Source organism: Balaenoptera borealis, assembly GCF_965194805.1.
Source record: "Balaenoptera borealis genome assembly, chromosome: 15".
NCBI lineage: Eukaryota > Metazoa > Chordata > Mammalia > Artiodactyla > Balaenopteridae > Balaenoptera > Balaenoptera borealis.
In genome coordinates this window covers 83124855-83147694 of record NC_138871.1, presented here as the reverse complement: position 1 = coordinate 83147694, position 22840 = coordinate 83124855, and the positions used below count along the sequence as shown (strand labels likewise).

Below are 22840 nucleotides of genomic sequence, written 5' to 3'. Positions count from 1 at the left end.
TGTTATTTTATTTTATTTTTTTTAAATTTATTTAGTTTTGGCTGTGTTGGGTCTTCGTTTCTGTGCAAGGGCTTTCTCTAGTTGCGGCAAGTGGGGACCACTCTTCATCGCGGTGCGCGGGCCTCTCACTATCGCAGCCTCTCTTGTTGCGGAGCACAAGCTCCAGACGCGCAGGCTCAGTAGTTGTGGCTCACGGGCCCAGTTGCTCCGCGGCATGTGGGATCTTCCCAGACCAAGGCTCGAACCTGCGTCCCCTGCATTGGCAGGCAGATTCTCAACCACTGCGCCACCAGGGAAACCCAGGTCATATGTTAGGTAGTTCATTTTATAGGCATGTCAGATGGTCCACGGGAAGACAACTTGACCAAAGATCCCTTATCGAGTTAGCGACAGAGCTGGGCTACAATCCTGATCTTCTGGCTCTCTAAATATTCTTTGAATAATGGAGTCATCAAAATAATATCTTTACTTGAAAGAGGAGGGAACTGAAGCTCAGAAGCACAAGTAACTTTACCCAAATTTGCTGAGCAAACAGCACGGACAGAACGAGGAACCAAGGCTTTCTAACCATTAGGCCTGTGTTCCCAGATATCATCTCCTGCATCCCCACTTTGCCTGTGTGTGTGTGTGTGTGTGTGTGTGTGTGTGTGTGTGTGTGTGTGTGTGTGTGAAGTGATGACATCAGGGACTCGGGTTAAAAAAAATGTTCCCTGTGACTGCTCATAAGTGAATTCTATAGCATGAAGAAAAATGAGGAGAAAATATTCTGTTGTTCTTGATTGTCCTTTGATGAAATATTCAGGATTTAATGCAAACAGTTTGGGCACCTCAGTCAACACAGAATTAGTATGGTTGAACTGAAAGTCCACCATATTTAACCTTACTTTATAGCTACTTTGTGCTATTTTACTGAAAAAGCTTTAGTTTAAATTAATCTGTCCACTAACTGAGGCGAATCAAATATCTTTGAGATGTTCAGAGACTGCTTGGAACTTAAAATCCTCAACTGGAAAGGGACCTCAAAGGTCTCCCTTGCCCACCTCACCCACCCCTGCACAGTGAAGGTCCAGTGCAGGTGCAAGCACCTCCAGGTCATGAGAGTCACCACTACCCTGAGTGTTAGAAAGCACTCTCTTATTCTGGTCCTCGTCCGCCCATTGTTTCCAAAAAGAAGCATCTAATCTCCCCTGCACATGAAATGTGGGCTTTCCCTTCTGTTCAGCTATTCAAGTTCTAACAGTCTGGTCCCTCCCTGATTAACATCAACACGTCTATTGGTTCATTGATTCATTCCACAAAAAAATGGTATTGGACACAAACTATGAGAGAAAAAGTATTCAGCATCTATGTAACGTTTATCATGAGACAGGCATGGCTCTGAGAGCTTTATAGATATTCTCTTTTAATCTTCTCAACAACCTCATGAAGTAAGTACTATTATTTGCCTGATAATACATATTTAAAGGTTAATAAGTATGCTTTCAATAAATGAGTGAGCAAATGGATAGATAAATAGATGGATATACAATAAAAATTATTTCATTATATGGGTTTCCCTAATTCTCTCTTATTACTTTTTTGATTTTAAACCCAGGGACATTATATGATACCCAGAATGGACAATGCCATCAGGAGCACACTTTGGATTCTGAAACAAATGCCTCATTCCGAACCGTCCTCAAGAGGCTGTTCCACAAGATGCTTTGAGTTGAGAGGCTCTTCTGAAATTGTTCAAATGAGTGGGCGACAGGAGACCCTGTAAAACCCAAACCACAGTGAAATGCATGATGTCTGCCTAGGGGCAGCTATATTCTATAATCAAGACAATTCTACTCTGTATGGATCCTAACCTTTTCAGATATATTCACTCTGGCTCTAATTAGCTCAAACCCCGAATTATACATGTAGCTCATTTCTTTGAGGGCTCTTCAAACTCCGTGCTGATTATGGGTTGCAATTTCTGTTGCCATGATGAGAATGACCTTCAGCATTCCCTTCAAATAATTGCACCTACTAGCATATGAACAGAGCAGGCCCTAGTGACTCCGGCTGGTACAATTCTGCTGCATATCAATATCATTCAGCAGTTCTGAAAAAGAAATGGCCTCAATCTCAGGGATGAATATCCATTTGCAAACACCTACAAATTAACTTCTTTCATAAATACCTACAGGTAATTTTCAAAATGTTCAAGAATAATTTCATTTTTGAGGGAAAATAACTAAAGGCAAAATACAGAAACTTGGCTCAGGTAGAAATGGATTTTAATCCTATAAAATTCTATGAAAAATCACTAGACTTTTGGGATAATACAGACTGTTTTCTTTTGGTTTCATTTTTTTTTTTTTTTTTCAAACAGTGATATTCATTAAGGCCCAGTTGAATTGTGTCAGTGTGTCTATGTGTAACATGCTATCCCTGATTCTCTAGACAGAAATTATTTCTTCTTTATCTAAATCCCATCCATTTAAAAATTTCTTCTTGTCCCACTCTCCACTGGAGGAAAAGTGTCTCCTTGAGTTCAGGGGCTATATGACATTTACGTCTGTTTTATTTCTTCATCCACCTGAAACGGGATAAACTAGGCAAAGTCCCTCCTTTCATGGAGCTTACAGTAGAGTGGAAAAGTCAGACAATTTTCAGACAGTTAAAATTTAGCCTATATTCCAGGATAGGAATAAGACCAGGGGCTCTTGATTCCCCCTAAAATCATCATTTATTGTCCATATTAAAAAAAAATTCATGTTTGCGACTGAGTAGTAGCCTTCTCTTCCTGATTCGTCCACATACATGAATGTGGATCTACAGGACTCTTTTTCTTTCATAGCGTCTCTGTCCCTTTTTGCCCAAGTTGACACAATTCCTTTAAAGATTCTGCAGGGTTCCTATGTGTCAATTTATAATATCCACCGTTAGACATAGGTCACACTCACAAATAGCCTTGTGATAATCTCTTCTCTGACTTGGGCTCCCTCTGAGGCTGGCTTGGGACAATGTCCTTAGAATTCATGGAAGCTCTATTGAAAGAATGCGTGAGGCATGCCCTTAAGATCCTGGATGAACTTTCACCTCTTTTAAAGGGTTTATGAAGCACCAATTTAAATCTTTCTGAGGTCTTGTCAAAGGGTTTTACAATCACATACTTGCCTTTACCTTCATTCTAAGACTTTTTTTTTCTGACAACACTCTCAATTTGATCTTTGCTCTGAGGACCTTTCTTAACCTGAAAATAATCTGCTGGGAGAGACTAAGGATAAAATATAGTTGTTTTTTTTCTTTTAACCCAACACCTCCTGAATACTTTATATTTCCTTTAAATTTTTCTGAAAGCTAAAAGATTCTTTTTTTAGCTCATCTCTCTCTATTTTCATCTTATCATACATGGCTAAAATAAACCAGATGGAAATTTTAACAATCTGCTTTAAAATCTTAGACAAATCCACCAGTTTGTTAAGTACATTTTCTAATTTCCCTGACACTACAGGTGACAGTGTTGACAAAATTTTCTCTGAACTCCCACCTTCTCTCAAGGCCCTCCCAGTTCTATCACTGCCTGGGCCCATAACTAACGCCTCATGTTTTGGAATGTTTGTTATAGCTGTGTCCACAGCCTCTTTCAGGCACCAAATTCTGTTGCAATCATTAATGCTGCATCACAAACCACCTCAAACCTCAAAACAATCACCATTTTCTTATGCTCATGGATTCTGTAGGTCAAGAATTCAGAAGGGGCCTATCAAGGATAGCCTGTTTCTGCTCCATGATACCTGAAGTCTCGGCTTATAAGGATCTAAGGCTGTGGTGACCCAATTGCTATGGGCTGGGATCAACAAGTCTCATTCACTCACTGTCTGGCAGATGAGTGGGGAGGATTTGAAGGTGAAGATGAAGATGAAAACTAAGGTGCCTATGTGTGTCCTTAGGCAAAGACAAAAAGGTCCTACACGTAACGGAGTGATTCCAGTTTCACCGCCCTCAACAGTGTTTGGTGTGGACCAGCAATCCTAACACTGTCTTACAAATACCTGCATCCTCTGGCCTCTCTCTCTTTCCTTTGTTTAACACTTGCTCGGCAAATCTCCATCCTTGGGTAAAGTGGTTACTTACCTTTACCATGACTATGCCTGGAAATCTTATACTTTCAATAAATTTGATTTCCACTTTTTCATACTTCTTCTTCTCTCCTCGAGCTTCTGACCTTTCTTCTCCACCTTAGTCTGAGTGGAGACCTCTAACACTTCATAAAAAAAAGGAAAACTAACACAACATTGTAAATCGACTAGACTTCAGTAAAAAAAAAACAAGAAGAAAAAGAAAAGCCTATTTATAATGACTGTATGTGATACACTTAAAATCTGAGCCATAATCTCTTAATAATAATAATAAAAATAATAAATTAATAATAATAACTATTATTATTGTTAACCATATGTCAGAGGATTAAAAGAGCAGTGATCTTTCCTCAGTGAAGTCTCCTGCAATATTCCAAAAGGGCCATTGGAGAACAGGAGCGAGATAGATCCTAGCTCCTGACCCTGAGCTACGTTTGGATCTGATGGTAAGTAACACCCCTTTGAGAGGTTGACCAGTTAAGATACAAAACAGAGGGCATGTTAGTAAAGAGGTTGAAATACAGGGCTTGGTGAAATAAGGAATCAAGATTCCAAGGGATACAGCGGAAAGACTTGAAAGGGAGAGGAGAAGTGGGAGGAGGTGTAGGGGACAAAAGGGCACAGCATGGTGCAAAGCCAGAACAGGACAGATGCCTGCATGGGCCGTTTATCTTAGAAGGTGAACAAGTACATTAGCAATTTGTGTTCCCATGGTGACGACCTAGGCCTTCCTAGGGACAACAGCCACACCGCTCTCCAGAGTGGACGGTGTGTGAGCCCAGAGGACTTCTGCTCTCCTCCTCAAGGACACGTGCTGAGGATTCCCTCCGTTTGCCTTTACTGCTCTTATGTCTTTTTCTTCTCTGACAAATGGATTCATCCTCACGCTTCAAAGACTAGAAAAACAGTACTCAGAAATGAAAGGGTTTCTAATTCTTTAGGCAGAGTTAGCAACTATATTACAGTACTTAATACACTGTAATACAGTGAATTACTTACTGCCTTTTTCTCCAAGTAATTTTTTCAGAAATATGTATTGCCTTTTATCCCTACATATTCTCACTCTTAGCACAGTTCTTCAGCCATAGTAGGAATCCAAGACATATTTTCTGAATGAAGATTCCAACTGCATGTGTACGTATTGGTCTTCTCCACTAGAGTGTGCGCTCTTTGCTGTAAAGGATTTTTATTTTATTCATTCATTCACCGCAGCTTTAGAACATTTTCTACCACATAGTGGGTGCTTATTAAAAGTTTGGAGAATAATAAATTTGGCTGTATTTTTCCCTCCTATCCACACCATGATTTCAATGGCAAAAATGACTTTGATGACTGCCGAGGAGAACTGATATTGGTATAAATGTTTCTCTGCCAAATTGTCCTCCAAATACATACAGCCCACAAAATGAGAAAGTAAATTTCATTTGTATTCAGCGATGCTGCAGTCTTTCCAATCCGGTTTAGCCTAGACTCACACGACTGAGCTAGAATGAGGTTTAGGAATCCTGAAGCTCTGCTCACTCAATCTGCAGGTGTGTTCCCGGGAAGATACAACAGAAATGATAGAATTTCCATGCTTTCTGGTTCCTGTCACCTTTCCTGTTTTCAGTCTCGTAGAGATTCATAATTGCTAGGGAGATTTCTCCTGGATGTAATTTTCTTTTCATTAAGATTAGAATTATCTGGGTAATGAAATGCTATCTTAACATTTCCAAGTATAAATCACAAATTCCCAAGAAGTAATTTCGTATTTCTTTACCTAAGAGCAATTTTAGGTTTAGAATCCTTTGGATCCAGTTCAGCAGAAACTCGTGGGTCCTTGACTCTGAGCCAAGTGTGTGTAAGGTACTGTGGAGAGCATCATTGAACTGTATCCCACGTGATGCAGCAGATGCATGGCTGTGGATGTGCCGCTACCCCCATCCCAGACAGATGCCCCTCAACCGATGTGAGACACACTCTGGCCAAGAGAACTTTATCAGATATGGTCCTCTCTGGACACAAGAATCATGACCTGAATTATCTGGTAAGACTCACTCAATTTAGGTATTTCCTAAAGAGTGTTCTTTAGAACTCCAGCGTTTTAAGATGCGCAGGAGGGCGGTGGGGAAGCGGGTGGGAAACTGAGTTCCTTGTGTTTGGAGATGCTGGATGCTGTAACTTCCTCCTAAAGAGATTTTTAAAATATCTCATGGAATTTTATTGTACACATTTTGAGGAGCAATACCTGAAAAGCTTCTTTTTACTCTGAAGGGATGTTTTTTAAAATTGTTTACTTTAAATTATTGAATCTACATTCTGTAATGAATGTAACTACTGTATCTCCCAACAACTTTTGCCAAATGATTTTAGTGTCCGTCAATGATACATGCCTGAATCAATTATTGTATTGGTGGTTGGAAAATAGTGATTTTTCTAACCATTATTATTTCTACATTTATAAGCTGACCTTCTTTCCATTTCCCCCCTTTTCCTCCCTATCTTTTCTGCATAATATTTATGGGTATATGGATTTAAAAAAAATTCAGTGTGATCCATTTCCAAAATTAGTCTTTTTATGTTCAAATTATCACACATTTAGACAATAAGAGCCTCTAAAAGATGGCTTCGGTGTTCCACCTGAGTTTCCAATTTTAGTTTCAATTTCAAGTTTATTCAAGTCACTGCAAAATCTAGTTTTTCAGCCGTAGAACAAAGAAGCAGAATCAAGAAAACACACAAAGCATTTATTTATTTATTTATTTTAAGCATTTACAAATTAAAGCATTATTTCCTTAAAAAGTTAAGTGGCAAAATTAAAATGTGGTAAAGGGATTCATGACCTGAATTCCCTGATTGTTCAGTGTTTTGCTCTCTGCCTTGCCTACCACCAAGTGTCCTCTGCCTTGTGATACTCTGATCTTTCCTGGAAAGTCACAACAAGCAGAGCACAAGGGTTTTTCGATGAAAGTAGCTGGGAGAGGGGTGGGAGGAGGGTGGCAGTGCTGAGTTTTGTGCTAGTTAACGTAGGACCTGAAAGTTACCATATGCCTCACATTCTATTAGTTCCAAGTTACATCATTGAGTTACATCAGTTGGGTTAAGTCATTCAGGGTTACATCATTATTCCTGAATGTTCTCACGCTCACCACGTTTGTATCTTTCCTAAGCAAGGTGGCCATATGCCTATCGGAGTAGCTGAGTCTCATTTGGGGTGACATAACCAGGGATTACAAGCAAACAGGATGAAGCAAACTTTATTATATTTTGAAATACACATGCCAACCACACTCCTTTATTCATGGCCCCCTAGGCTTTGAGCACTTTTTTGCCTTATGGTCCATGATATTGAAGATTTATTGCAGCCTTTCCCTGTCTCAGATCTGGAATTAGCCATTTCTTAGGGAAGTCTGACTCCCTGGAATTTAGAAACTGAGATATGGGTGCCACGTATGCTCCTTGCTTCTGTGGCATCCCCGGTTCTAAGTCCTTTCAGTAGAAAAGCTAGGAAATATTTAAATCACAAGTTCATACTGATATTTCCAATTCAAATTTTATATCACAGGGTTTCCTTTAATTTCTTTTATTTTATATTTTTATTTCACTTCTTCTACAGCAAAAACCTTGGATTTTCATAATATCAACATACTTACTTATTTGCTTAGCTATAATATAAAGAAATACTTCCAGATTTTTAGTATCAATTTAAATACTAACAATAAACCTACTAAGTAAAAATTAAATTTTCTTGATTTTTTTGTCCTTAAATAATATTATGCTACAAATGCACCTTCAGAGTACCATGTTCAATTATTTGAATTAGTCTCTTTGATTATGTTAAAAATTGAAATACAGTTAGAAGTTTACAATTTTTATATGTCTTTTTTAAATTGGATTTTCCAAAACTCCATAATGGTTTTGATCCTAAAGATGTTTGTTTCTTTAAAAGTAGAGGGTCGTACCTCTTAATTATTTTCCATATCTTGTTCTTTATTCTCTTTTATCTCTTCCATATGTTTCTTCCCACTAGAAGAGTAATAATAATGATAATTAACATGACAGGCATGATTCTAAGTGGTTTATGCAAATACAGTTGATCCTTGAACAGCACAGGTTTGAACTGCACGGGTCCACCTACACGTGGATTTTTTTCAGTAGTGAATACTGCAGTATTTCACGATCAGCGTTGGTTGATTCTGCGGATGTGGAACCAAGGATACAGGAGATCGCAGGTACGGAGGAACCACAGATATGGGGCAACAGCAGGTATGGAGGGCCAACTGTAAGTTAAACGTGGATTTTGACTGGATGGAGGGTTGGAGCCTCTAACCGCTGTGTCACTCAAGGGTCAACTGTATACTAATTTAGTCCTGACAAAAGAAATAGAAAATAAAATTCTTTTTCTTTAAAGAAATCAATTAATTCATTTATTTTATTTTTGGCTGCGTTGGGTCTTTGTTGCTTTGCTCGGGCTTTCTCTAGCTGCCGCGAGCGGGGGCTACTCTTCGTTGTGGTGTGCAAGCTTCTCATTGCAGTGGCTTCTCTTGTTGTGGAGCACAGGCTCTAGGCGCGTGGGCTCAGTAGTTGTGGTGCACGGGCTTAGTTGCTCTGCGGCATGTGGGATCTTCCCGGACCAGGGATCGAACCTGTGTCCCCTGCATTGGCTGGCGGATTCTTAACCACTGCACCACCAGGGAAGCCCAAAAATAAAATTCTTATTTTCATTTTGCAGATGAGAAAACCAAAGCATTATATACAGTAGTAACTTGCAAAGGATACACAGCTAGAAAATGACAAAGCTGGGCCATTTAATATAAAAGATTTAACATTAAACTATGCCCCTACTCTGTATACTACATCTTTCTAGAGATTGCACTTCTTGGTAAAAACCATAAGAATAGAAAAAACAAGGATAAAAACAAATGTAGGCTTGGATTGGATGAATAGAAGCAGAAGCAGAAGCTCTGAATTAAGGTGATTGCAATAGAACCCTGGGGAGACATAGTATATGCCTGGCATATAATGTCCCTTAGAACGTTTATGAAATGACCACTGTGTGCTAGGTGCTTTCATATAATTATCTGACATAATTATCATCAAAGTCACTTTAAAATAGCTTTTATTAATCCCTGGTCCAACAACCAATAAGTTCAAAGATGAGATTGCATACAGGTCAGCTTGAGGTTCTTTTACTAGGATATTGCTTCTGTAGCTTAAAGGAAACCTGGTACTCATGGGCAATGCATTTTGGTTTACCAAGACACAATAATGAGATTATCTTTCCTGGGGAAGGATTTGTACCTCAGTAAATAAGAGAGCTACATTCACTACAAGCTCATTGGTCTTTCCTACATAGAAATGACCATATAATAAGCATCAAAACTTGGAAAACCAGATAATAGCTCTTATTTCTTCTGGGCTTGAACCTGCAATGTATACTGATTCTCTGCCAAGTTTTTGAGAATGATCAGGGAAGGCTGAAAGCAGATCAAATTAATTCATTTGAAGATCAAAAGGGTATGCATATGACATGATTTCATTAAGAATTAAATAATCCACATGATTTCAAGGTTAAAGGCAAAAAAACTACTCCACATAATGGCTTAACAGTCCCAGAAGGAGTCTGAATGGGGAATAATGGCCTTTAACTAAGAACAGGCCCTTCTAGGTTTAATAAGAAGTGATTTCTCTTAATTGCAATTGCCTTGAAGAAAGGTATTCAAGGTCTCAGAATCTGACAAATTGTAGCTAGAATTGACATAGGAGATTTAATTGGGGGGGGGGGGAAGAATTTTTAAAAAATTCAACCAAATCTAGGATCTCCTGACAGAACCGAGCAATTTTACTCTGCTTAATGCAGACCCTCAGGAATATCAAATCAAATTGAAGAAAAATAATGTGTGGAAATTACTGAATTCGTTGAGTGCGATGGTTTTTCCCAATAGCAGAGCTGTAACTTAAGAGCCAGACTAATGACTCTGCATGAGGAGGGGGCCTTATGGGAGCAGGAAGAGAAACTTGAGGAACTCAGATCACAGAGCCTGATGGTGAGAAGCTCTGAGAAGAGGATGCTGAGAGACCAGTAACCAGTCAAAGATAGGAGATATTTGGGCAAGACAGATGGACCCAAGAGCAGATGCAGTGAAGATATGGCATTTACTGTGAGCTGGATGGAGGTCCACAGTTTTGAGCCTAACTCCTTCTAGAAAGCAAACAACCAGATAGATCATCATCTGGAGTCTATGACTTGGTTTGCAGGGAGGGTTGTTTAGTTTTGTTTTTCAGGTAAGAAAATCATTTGATTCTTAACATGTTGGGCCCAACATCTCTCTGAAAATCTGGTGGAAGGCAATGACCTCTCTACAAAAAATATGCACATATTTATACTTTCACAACATTTTGCTTATAACATCAGGTGTTTGTGATCTAAAGACCATGCTCTGTACTGGTTAAGAACCTCTGATGCATAGGACCAATAAAAGCAGGTAACTCCATTCTCGGGGATTTAGCGTATGATATTCCTTTACATTTATCTTCTAATCTAATCTCTACCACAACCACATAAAGTGGGTGTCTCTATCTCCATTTATCTAGAGGTAGAAACAAAGTTCAAATAATTAGAGTAATGAATAAAGTTCATGTGACTAATAGGATGTATAAGATAAAAACATTTACTAAGTATCTCTGTGCTCTCCCTTGCTTTTTCAAGCTCTATTGTAGGTGAGACCACGAGACTAGTTCTAGCCAATAGATTGAAAGAAGAAGTGATATGCGTTTTATCTGGGCTAAAGATAAATAGAGTCAGTGAATGACCGTCTAACTTTTCTTCCCCTGCTTGCATATTGAGATGTTGGACAGGTTCTGCTGCTATAACATACAAACTCTAAGTGCTGCTCCCCCTGGGGATGGCAGCAGCTCTACTGACTGTGGTTACTCAGGTACCCAGGCTGAAGTGTGGTCCACCTTGGCACATACTTCCATGACTATTGAGACACTTTTGGTCTGTCTTTCAGAAGTGACAAACGTTACTTCTTATTTCATTAGCAAGGAGTTTCACGTGGCCACTGTGATGGCTAGTTTTATGTGTCCACTTGGCTAGGCTATAGTACTTAGTTATTCAGTTAGACACTAGGCTGTGTGTTGCTGTGAAGGTGTTTTGTTAACCAAATCTGCAATCAGTTGACTTTAAGATTATTCTTGATAATCTGTGTGGGCCTCACCTAATCAGTGAAAAGCCTTGAGAGCAACACTGAGGTTCCCCTGAGAAAGAAGAAATTCTGCCTCAAGACTGCAGAATCAATTCCTGCCTCAGTTTTTTCAGCCTACTGCTTTGCCTTACAAATTCTGGACTTACTAGCCCTCACAATAGTGTAAGTCAATCCCTTAAAATGCACGCGCGCACACACACACACACACATCTGCTTTTCTGTTGCCTGGAGAACCCTGAGTGGTACAGCCACACTTAACTTCAAGAAGGCAGATCTACTTGCCTAGAACTAGCAAATCTATGATGAGCTCTAATGATTACCACAATCCTCTGAGTCATTACGTTGCATGACTTACACCATGTACATTGGATTTTGTGTGAAAGAGAAATAAATTTACAAATAAGGCAATTTAAAGCTGATGTACTCTAATTTTTTGTTTAATTTTTAAAAACTTTCTATTGACTTTTCTGTAAAAGTACACAAAATATGTTTTTTTTTTAACTTGGTAACTTTTTATGAACTAAATATATCCATGTAACCAGCCTACAAATTAAGAAAGTAAATATCAATATTCCAAGAAATCCACTTTTATTGTATTAAGCTGCTGAAATTTTAGGGTGAATTATTCTCCACACTTCTCTTAGCCTGTCTTACATAATGTGTAATCCAAGTTAAAATTAGCAATTTATTTGTCTCCAAAGCCAACAAGGTTTTTCCCCTTAAAAATGCATACATTCATATACAATGTATGTTATTATAATCATCACAATTAGTGTTATCACTAACTAAACATTTATTAAATGATTAGAAGCCAGACACTGTGCCAAGCATTTTACTTAATGAGAACATAAATAATAATGATAAAAATAATGACATTTTCCTATGTCCCAGTCACTGGGGACCAATCATCATAGTTTATCTTAATTTTTCTCAGAAAAAATCTCCTGTGTCAGCGCTGTGATTATAACTATTTTACAAATGGGGAAACTGATGAGGGCACCTTACTTGATGAAACGAGGTGTCAAAGAGAGGTTTAATTTTGAAGCCTTTGCTCTTATGCCACTATTTGGCACGGGGTCGAAGGAGAGTGGAAAGCCCACGGCAGTGGGGGTCAGGATTCAGGCTGACAGGTTCTTCTTAGCCTACTAATGATGTGGAGCCTTTAACAAGTTCTTTCCCTTCTGGCCTCTGATTCTTCTCCATCTAGTTCTGGGTGGGCAGATTCCCACCCACCAATAGTGCCAACTCAGGTCTCCAAACACTTAAGGTCAGTAAAGCTGGAAATTAGGGTTTTGTGAGCTGTTTCCCCACAGCTGTTACTAAAAATTTCAAAATACAGAAAATTCGGAATAATAGTATAATACACACCCGCATACCCTACACCTACATTTGTTTATATTTTGCTATATTTGCTTCCTTTTCCCCTGTCTCTCTCCCCCTCCTCATTCCCCCAGCATTTTTGTTAAACCATTTAAAGAAAATTGTACATATCATTCACTTAAACTTTACATATTTAAACATCCATCTCCTGTATATCAAGGACAATCTCCTTCATAACCACAAAATTATTAGCAGTCTTCAAAATGTTAATAATTTACAATACCATCTAATATGCCCTCCTTATTAAAATTTTACCAGTTGCACCCAAAATGTATTCTATCACTTTTATTTATTTGTAATTTTGGAGCCAGAATTCAATCAAAGTATGGTATTTCATTTGGTTCTTATGTCATTTCAATCTCTTTTAAGCAAGAACTATACTGTTCCATAGAGTTTCTGAGTAGCACTGACCATGTTTCAGGTACTCAATAGCCACAGATAGCTAATGGACACCATGTTGGAGCTTCATTATTGCTGGAAGTTCTATTGGACAAGTCTGAAAACAATTCCTGAATATTTTCTTTTCATGATACCGACTTTTGGAAGAGTTTAAGAGTGCTGTCTCATAGATTTCCCATGTTCTGGGCTTGTCTGATTTTTTCTCCTTGGTGTTTTCCAACTGGAATTTAGATCTAAAGCTTGATGAAATTCAAGTTCAGTATGTTTTGGTGTGAATAATATGCAGGCAATGTTATATTCCCTAAGGTATCTCATCATCAAAAGGGTAATAATGTCAGGTTGTACAATGTTGCCAATACTATATTTTATCACTTGGTTAAGGAGGTGATCATCAGATCTCTCCATTGTCAAGGTATGCTTTTCCCTTATAATTACTAAGCAATCCATGAGGTGATATTGTAACATCATGCAAAGATCCTGTTTCATAAGTAGACATTGACCAATAATTTCTTAAACCATTGATGATTCTTGCTTGAATCAATTATTATGTATTCAGGGTTGCAAAATTATTTTTTAAATACAATTCTGTATCCTTTCTATGTCTATTAACAGGCATTATTTTGTACAGGAAAGCTTCATTCTCTCTATTTTTCCTTTTCTTTTTTGGAATAAACCTATGAATGCAGGGATTTTTACTTATTCAACTTTAAAAAATCAGTCTTTAAAATCAATCTCTCTCAATTTTATTCTCACATATCCTAAACGTGGCCAGTGGGAGCTCCCTAGAGCTGGCTATGCAGTCATCTTGTCATGACCACATTAACCTTTAAGAACTTCCTTTTTTTTTTCTGGCTTACCAAGATTTCTCAAGCTCATCTTGTACTTTCTCTGGCCTAGACCTGGCAACAGCCATTTCTCTAAGAAGCCCTGGTTATTTCTTGATTGGGGAATGAGATTTGGCATCCAACAGGTGTATGAGCACTGTGTCTGTGAGCTATTTTAATATCTAAAAAAATCTAACTGTTAATGAAAACATCAAGTTTCTTTTCTTTCAAATGAAATGACATCAAATTTGTTTTTTATATACTAGGTGGATTACTCCATATGGATTAGAAACCCTCATGAGTATTGCCATTGACTGAGGTTAATTTATAAAGGAAAAACAAGTCTTTACCCCATCACCATTGCAGTAGGATAATCTCAGTCCCCTTTCTGTTCTACCTCTTTATTTGAAAGAGCAAAACTCAGCTTTTAACTATCTCTAATAACATTTTAAGCTGCCATTCATCTCAGGATTAAGAGTGTAGCAAGATTAAGGTGAATAATCCTGAAGCTTCAGGCTAAGAAAATTTCTCAGAGGGACATGAGTTATTCCAAACTCTGGCTACCTAGTTCTTGCGTGGTAAATGGACCATAAATTATCACAGAAGGGAATTTGGTAAAACTAATTTGCCAGAACATTTAAGGTAAAGCCTCTTCTGGCGAATTATATTTTTTGACAGACTTTGATATAAAATGCTATTTTATATCTCCTTTCCCAAATGTTAAATGTTTACTTCTAAAACTTTAAACAACAAAACACCTGTTAAATACTAGGTGTTTGATAGAACACTTTTACATATAACATTATTTCTTGATTTTAAGTTACCACCAATTATAATATAACCATAAATTTAAGAAAAAAATTAAAGACAAAATGTTTTAAAATCAATAGAATATATTGCAGTAACTGATATGACTATGCATTTAGTTGTCCAATTAAAAACCATTTTTTTTAACTTTTATAGTGAGATCTGATTTAAATCTCTTCATGAGAGGCTAAAGACTCATTTGAAAAACTGGTGGCCATTGGATGACATTCATAGATTACTGAACATGATGGTACACTTCTTTTCATAATCCATGCTCTGATTTAGACTTTTCAACAACTGACAGATCAATGTCAAAACATATTGAAGAACAACAGGACTTTGTATGCATTTCCTCTTTGATTCATCTTGGATTTCTTTAGATAATATTTTTAAATAATTTATTGAGGTATAATTTACATATTGCGTCCATTTAAGTAGGTATACTTTGAGCAGTTCTGAAAGATGTGTATACATATGGTATCATTTCAATAATTCAAACACAGAATATATCATCACCCCAAAAGTTTCCTTGATATCCTTGTAGTTCCTCCAACTCCAGGAAGCCACTTTTTGCCCCTATAGATTAGCTTGTATTTTACAGAATTATCTGTAATAGGATCATCCAGAATGTATATTTTGTTTCTACAATATTTTGAGATTCATCCACATTGGTACATTCGTTCCTTTTTATTACTGAGTAGTATTCCATTGTTTGGAAATAATAATGTTTTGCTTATCTGATCACTTGTTGATGGGCATTTGGGTTGTTTCCAGTTTTTGTTTTTGGCTTTTTTTTTACAATTTTTAATGAGGCTAATATAAATATTTATGTACAAGTCCTTGTGTTTCCATGTTCTTGAATAGATATCTAGCAGTGGAATGATAAGGTCATGTGGTCAGTGAATGTTATACTTCACAAGACACAGTATGTACTATGCAGCTTTTCTCTGGCTGTTTAAAGGTACTCTCTTCATCTTTAGTTTTCAAAAGTTTGGTTATGATGTACCTAGCCATGCTTTTTATTCATATTTCTTCTCTTTGTGATTTTTTTTTTTTGAGCTTCTTAAATGTGAAAATTTATATCTTACACCAAATTTGGGAAGTTTTTGACCATTATTTTTTCAAATATTTTTCTGCCCATTCTGTCTCATCTCACTTTCTGGGACTGGGGCGACAATCACACATAGGTTAAGCTTTCTGATACTGTACTACAGATTCCTGAGGCTCAGTCTTCCTTCCTCCCTTCCTTCCTTCCTTCCTTCCTCCCTCCCTCCCTCTCTCCCTCCCTTCCCTTATTACTTCCTTCCCTCCATCTATCCCTTCCTGTGTTTATTCTCTTTATTAAATTGGATAATTCCTATTGATCTATCTTCAAGTTCATTAGCCATCTTCTGTGATCACAAGTCACAATTTTATTAAATCTTTGTATCTTTGAATTTTAAGATTCCTTTTGGTTCTATTTCATATCATCTATTTCTCTGCTGAGATATCCTACATTTTTATTTAAAATAAGCTTATTTTCTTTAGCCTCACTAAACAAATTTAGAGATGCTGCTTTAAAATGTTTGCCTGCTAATTTCACCATTCATTTAATCTCAAGTTTTTGTCTCTGTGACTATTTCTTTCCTTGAGAATGGTCTCATTTTCTTGGTTCTTCTTACATCAGGCAATATTAGATTGCATTGTGAGCCCTGTGAAGGATTTGTTAATGAGACTGCAGATTTATTATTTTCCTTTTAAGATTGTGATGCCTTTGTTTGAGCTGATAATTCCTTTTGCCTAGACTCAAACTGAAATCTTGTCTCAGCTGTGGTTCAAATCATAGTCACTTCTTTTATCTTTTAAGGAGGTTGCTTTGAGCTTGCCCCGGGAACCGGCCAGAATCTTGCAGAATTTGCACACGGAACCTGGGGCTTCCCATCTCTAACTCTCTCTCTTTTAGGAGTCTCCCCTCACCTCATGGTGGTTGCGGTTATCCTAGGTTCTGTTGTTCTATGCCTCAGAGCAGAAGGCCAGTGGGATTTCTATGGGAACTTTAGCCATCCCATGCGGTCGCACAACATGATTACTGTCTGGCAAAATCTGCAAAAATGTGGAACTTAAATTATATTATTCCCTTATTCAAAATTTCAATACCTTTCCAGAATCTTTCTGCTTTTGGTCTCTATTCAGAGACTTCTAGAAGTTGTTTTGTGTATCTTTTTTCCCCACATATGTTGATCTTTTAGAAGCTTACCCTGCTGTGTCGAAAGTGGAACCACCTTAGCTAAAAATTAAATTGCTGGCAATTATATAGTTGCTAGTGGAAGTCAAGGTGAGGACAACTTGTTCAAGTTTGCTGCCTACAGTAGTCAGAGTAAGGACAGAGTGGAGGATATTTTAATGAGAGGAGACCAAAGCTGGTAAGACAAATGAGGAGGTTTTTCAGGAGGTATGCCAGGAGAGGATAAGGGCTTGAGATTGTGAAGAGGGGGCAGAGTAGAAAGGTATTTAAGAAGTAAAATTGACAGAGCTTGATGTGCTAGGATTTGGTGAGTGAAAGAGGGTGATATTTGAGACTGGGTCTCAGTGCTTTTCTGGATGAGTGACTACTTGATTATAATGAAAGAAATAGAAGGAGTTTTTTGTTTTTTTTTTTTCCATGGGAAGGAAGTGGGTATAAGGAATCTCGTTTTGGAAATTTTGAATTGGAGAAGCTTGTGGACAACCAAAATGGATATGTTTATCATATGCAATTTGACGTGTGGGTTTGGACCTTTTGCAAAGAAGTCAAGATTCAAGAGTCATCAGCACATACGTGGCAGTGGAAGGAAGCCCTAGTAGTCAGTAGGATTTGTTTCTGTGGGCAGTGGCAGCTGCCAGAGCCTTGTGGACAGGACATTGAAGGGACCCAGTGGAAAGCTTCATCTGGTTTAGTGGAGGGCAGCCTGGACCGGTTGAGTATGAGTTTGACAACAGGTAGGCCACGTAGTAAACTTATTTCAGTAACCTAAACGTGACAGCGTCCAAGGTGATATGCCTCAAAATAAAGAGGCTGCAAGGAAGAATAGACAGAAGTAAGACTTTCTGGAACGTTAACGTGAACAGAACTTTTGAAATACTTGTATGTTCTCTTAACGTGTTTTACTCTTTGGCCATGAATGAAAAAAAGCAAAAAACAAAAAGAAAGTTTCTCACAAGTACATCACCTGTAGCCAGTGCCCATATAACAGCGCTGCTGATCTGGTGATGCGGAGGAAGCCCACGGTCCCATGACGTAGATCAGGCCAAACAGAGCAAGGACTACACTTGTGGAGGGACCATGGATTTCAAAGCAAAGGCCTAGGGAAGCATAATAAAACTCCAATGATCACGTTCAACCCTAGAAAGTCTTAAATTATTCATTCTTTTTATCACTTGCAAGTTCTTTCCTCTGACATTCTACAGGGTTATTTCTCTCCTCTGAATCCTTCAGAGCCTTGCTTTTATCACTTGTAACATTAAAAATAATCCCTTAGACTTTGGACCTGTCAGTTATTTATAGACAAATGGCAGGGCTGCCATGCCAAGGCTGCGGATACAGAATGCTTGAAGACTCCTTTAACCTTTGCATTATTCATGTCATGACAAGCCTAGCTTTCCCTGAAGTCCTTTTTCTCCACCTTCTTTTTACATTCTTGAAGTGCTCAAACTGAATTTTGGGGGTGAGAATAGTTCTCATCAGAAGGTGAGAGGAAAAACAATTTCCTTATCAGGAATAGAGCTATTTTTATTCACAGGCAGCTCCATATAATGCATTTAGATTTTGTTGATGAGATGCTATGATGCAGTGAACTGAAGCAGCCTCTGCAATTCAAGAAAAGTTGGGTGCATCCGTGCCTTAAAACAGGGACATAGACTGTACACCTGCTAAGTTGTCTTCTGATGAAAAATCAGACTTAGATTTCTCTTATGGAATGTATGTGTGTAGGTAGGTATTATCAAGCACTTATATAATGCATTCCATGTGGCCAAACTGTCTTTTAAGTGATTTACAAACATCTACTTGGGAGGTAATTAAGTTTAGATGTGGTCTTGAGGATGGGGCCTTCATGACGGGATTAGTGTCCTTATAGGAAGAAGAAGAGAGACCAGAGTTCACTCTCTCCACCTTGTGAGAACACAGGGTGAAAGCAGCCATCTATAAGCTGGGAAGAGAGTCCACATCAGGAACTGAACCAGCTGGCACCCTGATCTTGGACTTCCCATCCTTCACAACTGTGAGAAACAAATATGTGCTGTTTGAGACACCCAAACTATGGTGTGTTTTTACAACAATCCAAGTAGCCTGAGACAATGCCTCATCTAGATGAGAGGGAAAATGTCACAAGATATAGGTTACATAGTATGATTTTGTATTTCATAAAGGTAGGAAAGAGAGAGGGAGAGCAGGAGAGGGAGGGGGAGGAGGAGGTGGGGGAAAGGGAAGGGGAGGGAATATCCTATCTGACAAGAAGTCATTCTCATACAGTATTGTTAGGTGTATAATTTAGTACAAACTTAATGAAAGTCAGTAAGAAAATAGGTACCAAGTCTTGCAAATATGGCTACACTTACAATGCACAACATTTAAATTAAAATTCTCAAGGAAAAGCTGGAGGTAGGATATGGTTATTATTTCAAGATCCATCTACCAACCATGACTGAGGTATGTATTTTATTTTAGTTTGCCTTAGTCTTCTCACCACAAGACTGGGTGGCTTAAATAAGAGAAATCTATTTTCTTACAATTCTGGAGACTGGAAGTTCAAGATCAAGATTCCAGACTATTTGGCTGCAGCTTTCTTGGTATTCATGCCCCTCCTTTCCATGGTAGTCAAACTTTATCTTGTATCTGGCTGATTTTAGTCTGGAATTTCCCATCTTTCCTTCGGTGATGGGATATTTCTGTTAGACATTGGTATCAGATTCTGGGCTCAAGATGGTTTACTTTCTCTCTCATGGAGATAGAGAATCTTTTTCTCCTAGGTAGTTTTCTTTTTACTATCCTGTATGAGAGCCACTTATATCGCTTGTATTCTGTTACTAGTGAGAGAATTTGAGTTTCCCCTTGGGAAGGATTGGCCCTATTTAGAATTCAGGCTACATGGTTCTGCTCTCTGATGGGCTCAAGAAAACTGATGATTTAATGTGATCAAAGTACCTACATTGTCAGAGTTACATTCTCTGCAGCATTCTTCATCTTAGGTGGAAACAGAATCCCACCTTTTTAAGAGATTAACTATAACACAAGGCTCTGAACTGAGAGAAAGAACGTGGGGGAGGAAGGAAGGAATGAAGGGAGGAAGGTAGGTAGCCTTTTTACAGCATTTTATCATTCATAAAGTACACTCCCATATCTTATGTTACTAACAAAATTCTACTGAGCTGTTACTGAGCCAGGTGCTTCTTAAGCCAGATCCTGCCAGTGTTAAGCATTTCATTTATCAAATCTCATTTGATCACTACATGAATTTTACAACATGCATGCTACCATTATATTCACTTTACATCTATTGAGACATAGAAAGTTGATTTTGTTCAAGATTGTCCAACTAGGCTTTTTATCAGCATCATTAAACTCATTCCTTTTTATGTAAGCCACCCCAAAATATCTGTGCTATAAGAATCATTGCTTTATTTCACAGGAGAGGAGTCTGCAGTATAGAAACAGAAAGTGACTGCTACAAGATCGTAGAGGAAAAACATAAATGGTGGAAACAGTTGGAAAATAGGTGCTTGATTCTGAGTTATGAGTGCTCTCCATTCTACAAAGATATTGGAAATGGCTTGAAGCGGGGCTCATGGAATATCATCTCTAGATTATCCACAGTCATTTGCACATTGCCCAGCATATAACGAGACAAATTCTTGTTGAATGAAAAAGAAGGAAGAACAATGGGAGAGACGCATAGGGAAGAGAGAGAGAAAAGGAGAGACATAGAAATAGAAGGAGGGTCATAAAGATAAAGGGGACAGGAGGAAGAAGAGTTTCCATTTATACAATAGTTTTGAATGAAAAATAAAATTGCCTTTTCTGTGCTGTTAGGACATGATTTTTAATTTGCAGAAGTCATCAGCTGCAGATGTTGCCTTCCATGCGGCCTGTCTGATCACCATGACAAAGGCACTGCCTCATCTATAAATAGATGGTCAGATGGATTTCACATCCTGCCCTGGTTCTCCCAACTGCTTGATGATCGTGACAACAGGATTGAAGAGTGATTCTTTCCACCTCAACTGCAGAGGCCTCACTTGCACTCTCTTCTGGAAGATGACAATCAGACTCATTAAATTCAACATGAAGGAGCTTCAAAGACGTGCCCTTTCAGAGAAATTGAGCCAGAGCCCTTTTCCATTGCATCAAAGGGAACTGTAATATAATCAGCCATCCAGCCTGAATCTATTGTTAGGACAACAATCTGAATCTTTCTTTTGCCTGTTTGGATCAATGTTAGCTGGAACGTACATGGCGGAGCTGATGTCAGTCAAGGCTCAGGTAAAAGAAAGCTATTCCACCGGACACTTGACGCTTACAGGTTTCCATTGTAAGTGCCGCTGTGATGTATTTGAGACACCTGGAATTCGGATCCCAAGAATGAACACTGGGTCCTCCCACAGTTCTTGACCTTGGGCAAGTCATTTAATTACCCCCGAGACTCTGTTTTTCCTTCCTAGTGTGCTTAACAACACAGCTTCTGCAATAAGACAGCACTGGTTAAAGCACCAACTCTGCAACTCTGTAACTTTGGGCAAATTACTTAACCTCTCTGAACCTCAGTTTGTTCACGTGTCAATAGAGATGCTGGAAGTGTGTCCCTTAGAGGTTGTTGTGAGCGCTATGAAGACAGTGTCTGGTACATGGTTTCCATGGCATAAGATGATGGTGAGAATGATGGGTAATCTCACAGTGTTGTGAACATTAAATGACACATTATATAAGGTGATTTTTAAAATATTAAGGTGTTTTGATTATGACTGAAACGGAGCAGGACCCTATGGTCCTTGCCCCCCATCCCCCAGGTCCTCAGCCTGCTTTTTGCCTGTGGAAAAACTTTAGCCAAAGAATAAGTTTAATCAGAGAAGTGAGAAAATGCAAAAACAAAGGAAAACAGACAAAGGAGACCAAATAATAATAGTTTAGTCATTAAGCAAAGTCAAGGACCTTTAGTTCCTCCTCAAGCGCTGTAGATCATATCCTGAACCATGTCCCGTGAGCTGTCTTATAGACACTGAAACCCTCACCAGGTGGAAGAAGTGAACTCCATGATGACCAGGCTGTAGCCATGACATGAGCTGCCACGGTTCCAAGAACTGGCCTCAAAGAAATGGAAACAAACCGAACCTGGAACTGAAGATGAACTGTACCTAAACTAATCAAGATGACGCTGGTCAGACCACAGATGACCAGTTTCACGATGACCGTCAGAGCTGATTGTATGATTTCTGCATGTAGCCCCCTGCCTCTGTCTATAAATGCTCTTGCCCCCTAATTGTCAGGGGAGAGAGTCGGCCTTTGAACAGGGGTCTCTCCCCCACCCCCGGTTGCCAGCATCCAAAATAAAACAAACTTTCCTTTCCACCACCCTGGCCTCTTTATTGGCTTTTGAGCAGCGAGCAGCGGGACCCCACTTTCGGTTACCTGACTACAATTGAAAGTATTAAGGATGCTTACATATTAATACACATTCATTCATTTAATTAGTATTTATTATGGACATATGCAAGTGAGCTACCTACAAAACCAGAAAAGAGTTTTGTCCATTGTAACAAAGGTCAAGAATCACAGACCCCTTGGGAATTCCCTGGCAGTCCAATGGTTAGGACTCTGCACTTTCACTGCCAAGGGAACTAAGATCCCACAAGCTATGTGACGTGGCCAAAAAAAAAAAAAAAAAAAAAGAGAATCACAGACTCTTTAACCTACTAAGACTAATTTAATTTACTTTTTTCTCTTTTCTTCTTTTTTGCATAGATCAGTTTCATACATACCTGAGAGGCTTCACTCCCGCGTAGGTGGTTAGATCAGATGCCATTTCTCTTGCTAGTCTTCAAAGCAGGCATGTTTGTGAACAAGAAAGATCATGTCTGAAGGGCTCCAGACAACATGAAGAGCGCAGTACATATACAGGAC

At 38.5% G+C, this 22840-nt stretch overlaps 1 long non-coding RNA gene across 1 annotated transcript in view; it reads left to right on the top strand.

The window, feature by feature from the left end:
- The window catches only part of LOC309612170, a 69062-nt gene extending 46774 nt beyond the window's left edge, over positions 1 to 22288 (top strand). Inside the window, exon 2 of the long non-coding RNA XR_014235024.1 lies at positions 1595 to 22288. This is a non-coding gene — a long non-coding RNA (uncharacterized lncRNA). The remainder of the gene's footprint in view (positions 1 to 1594) is intronic.
- Positions 22289 to 22840: the final 552 nt, after the last annotated feature.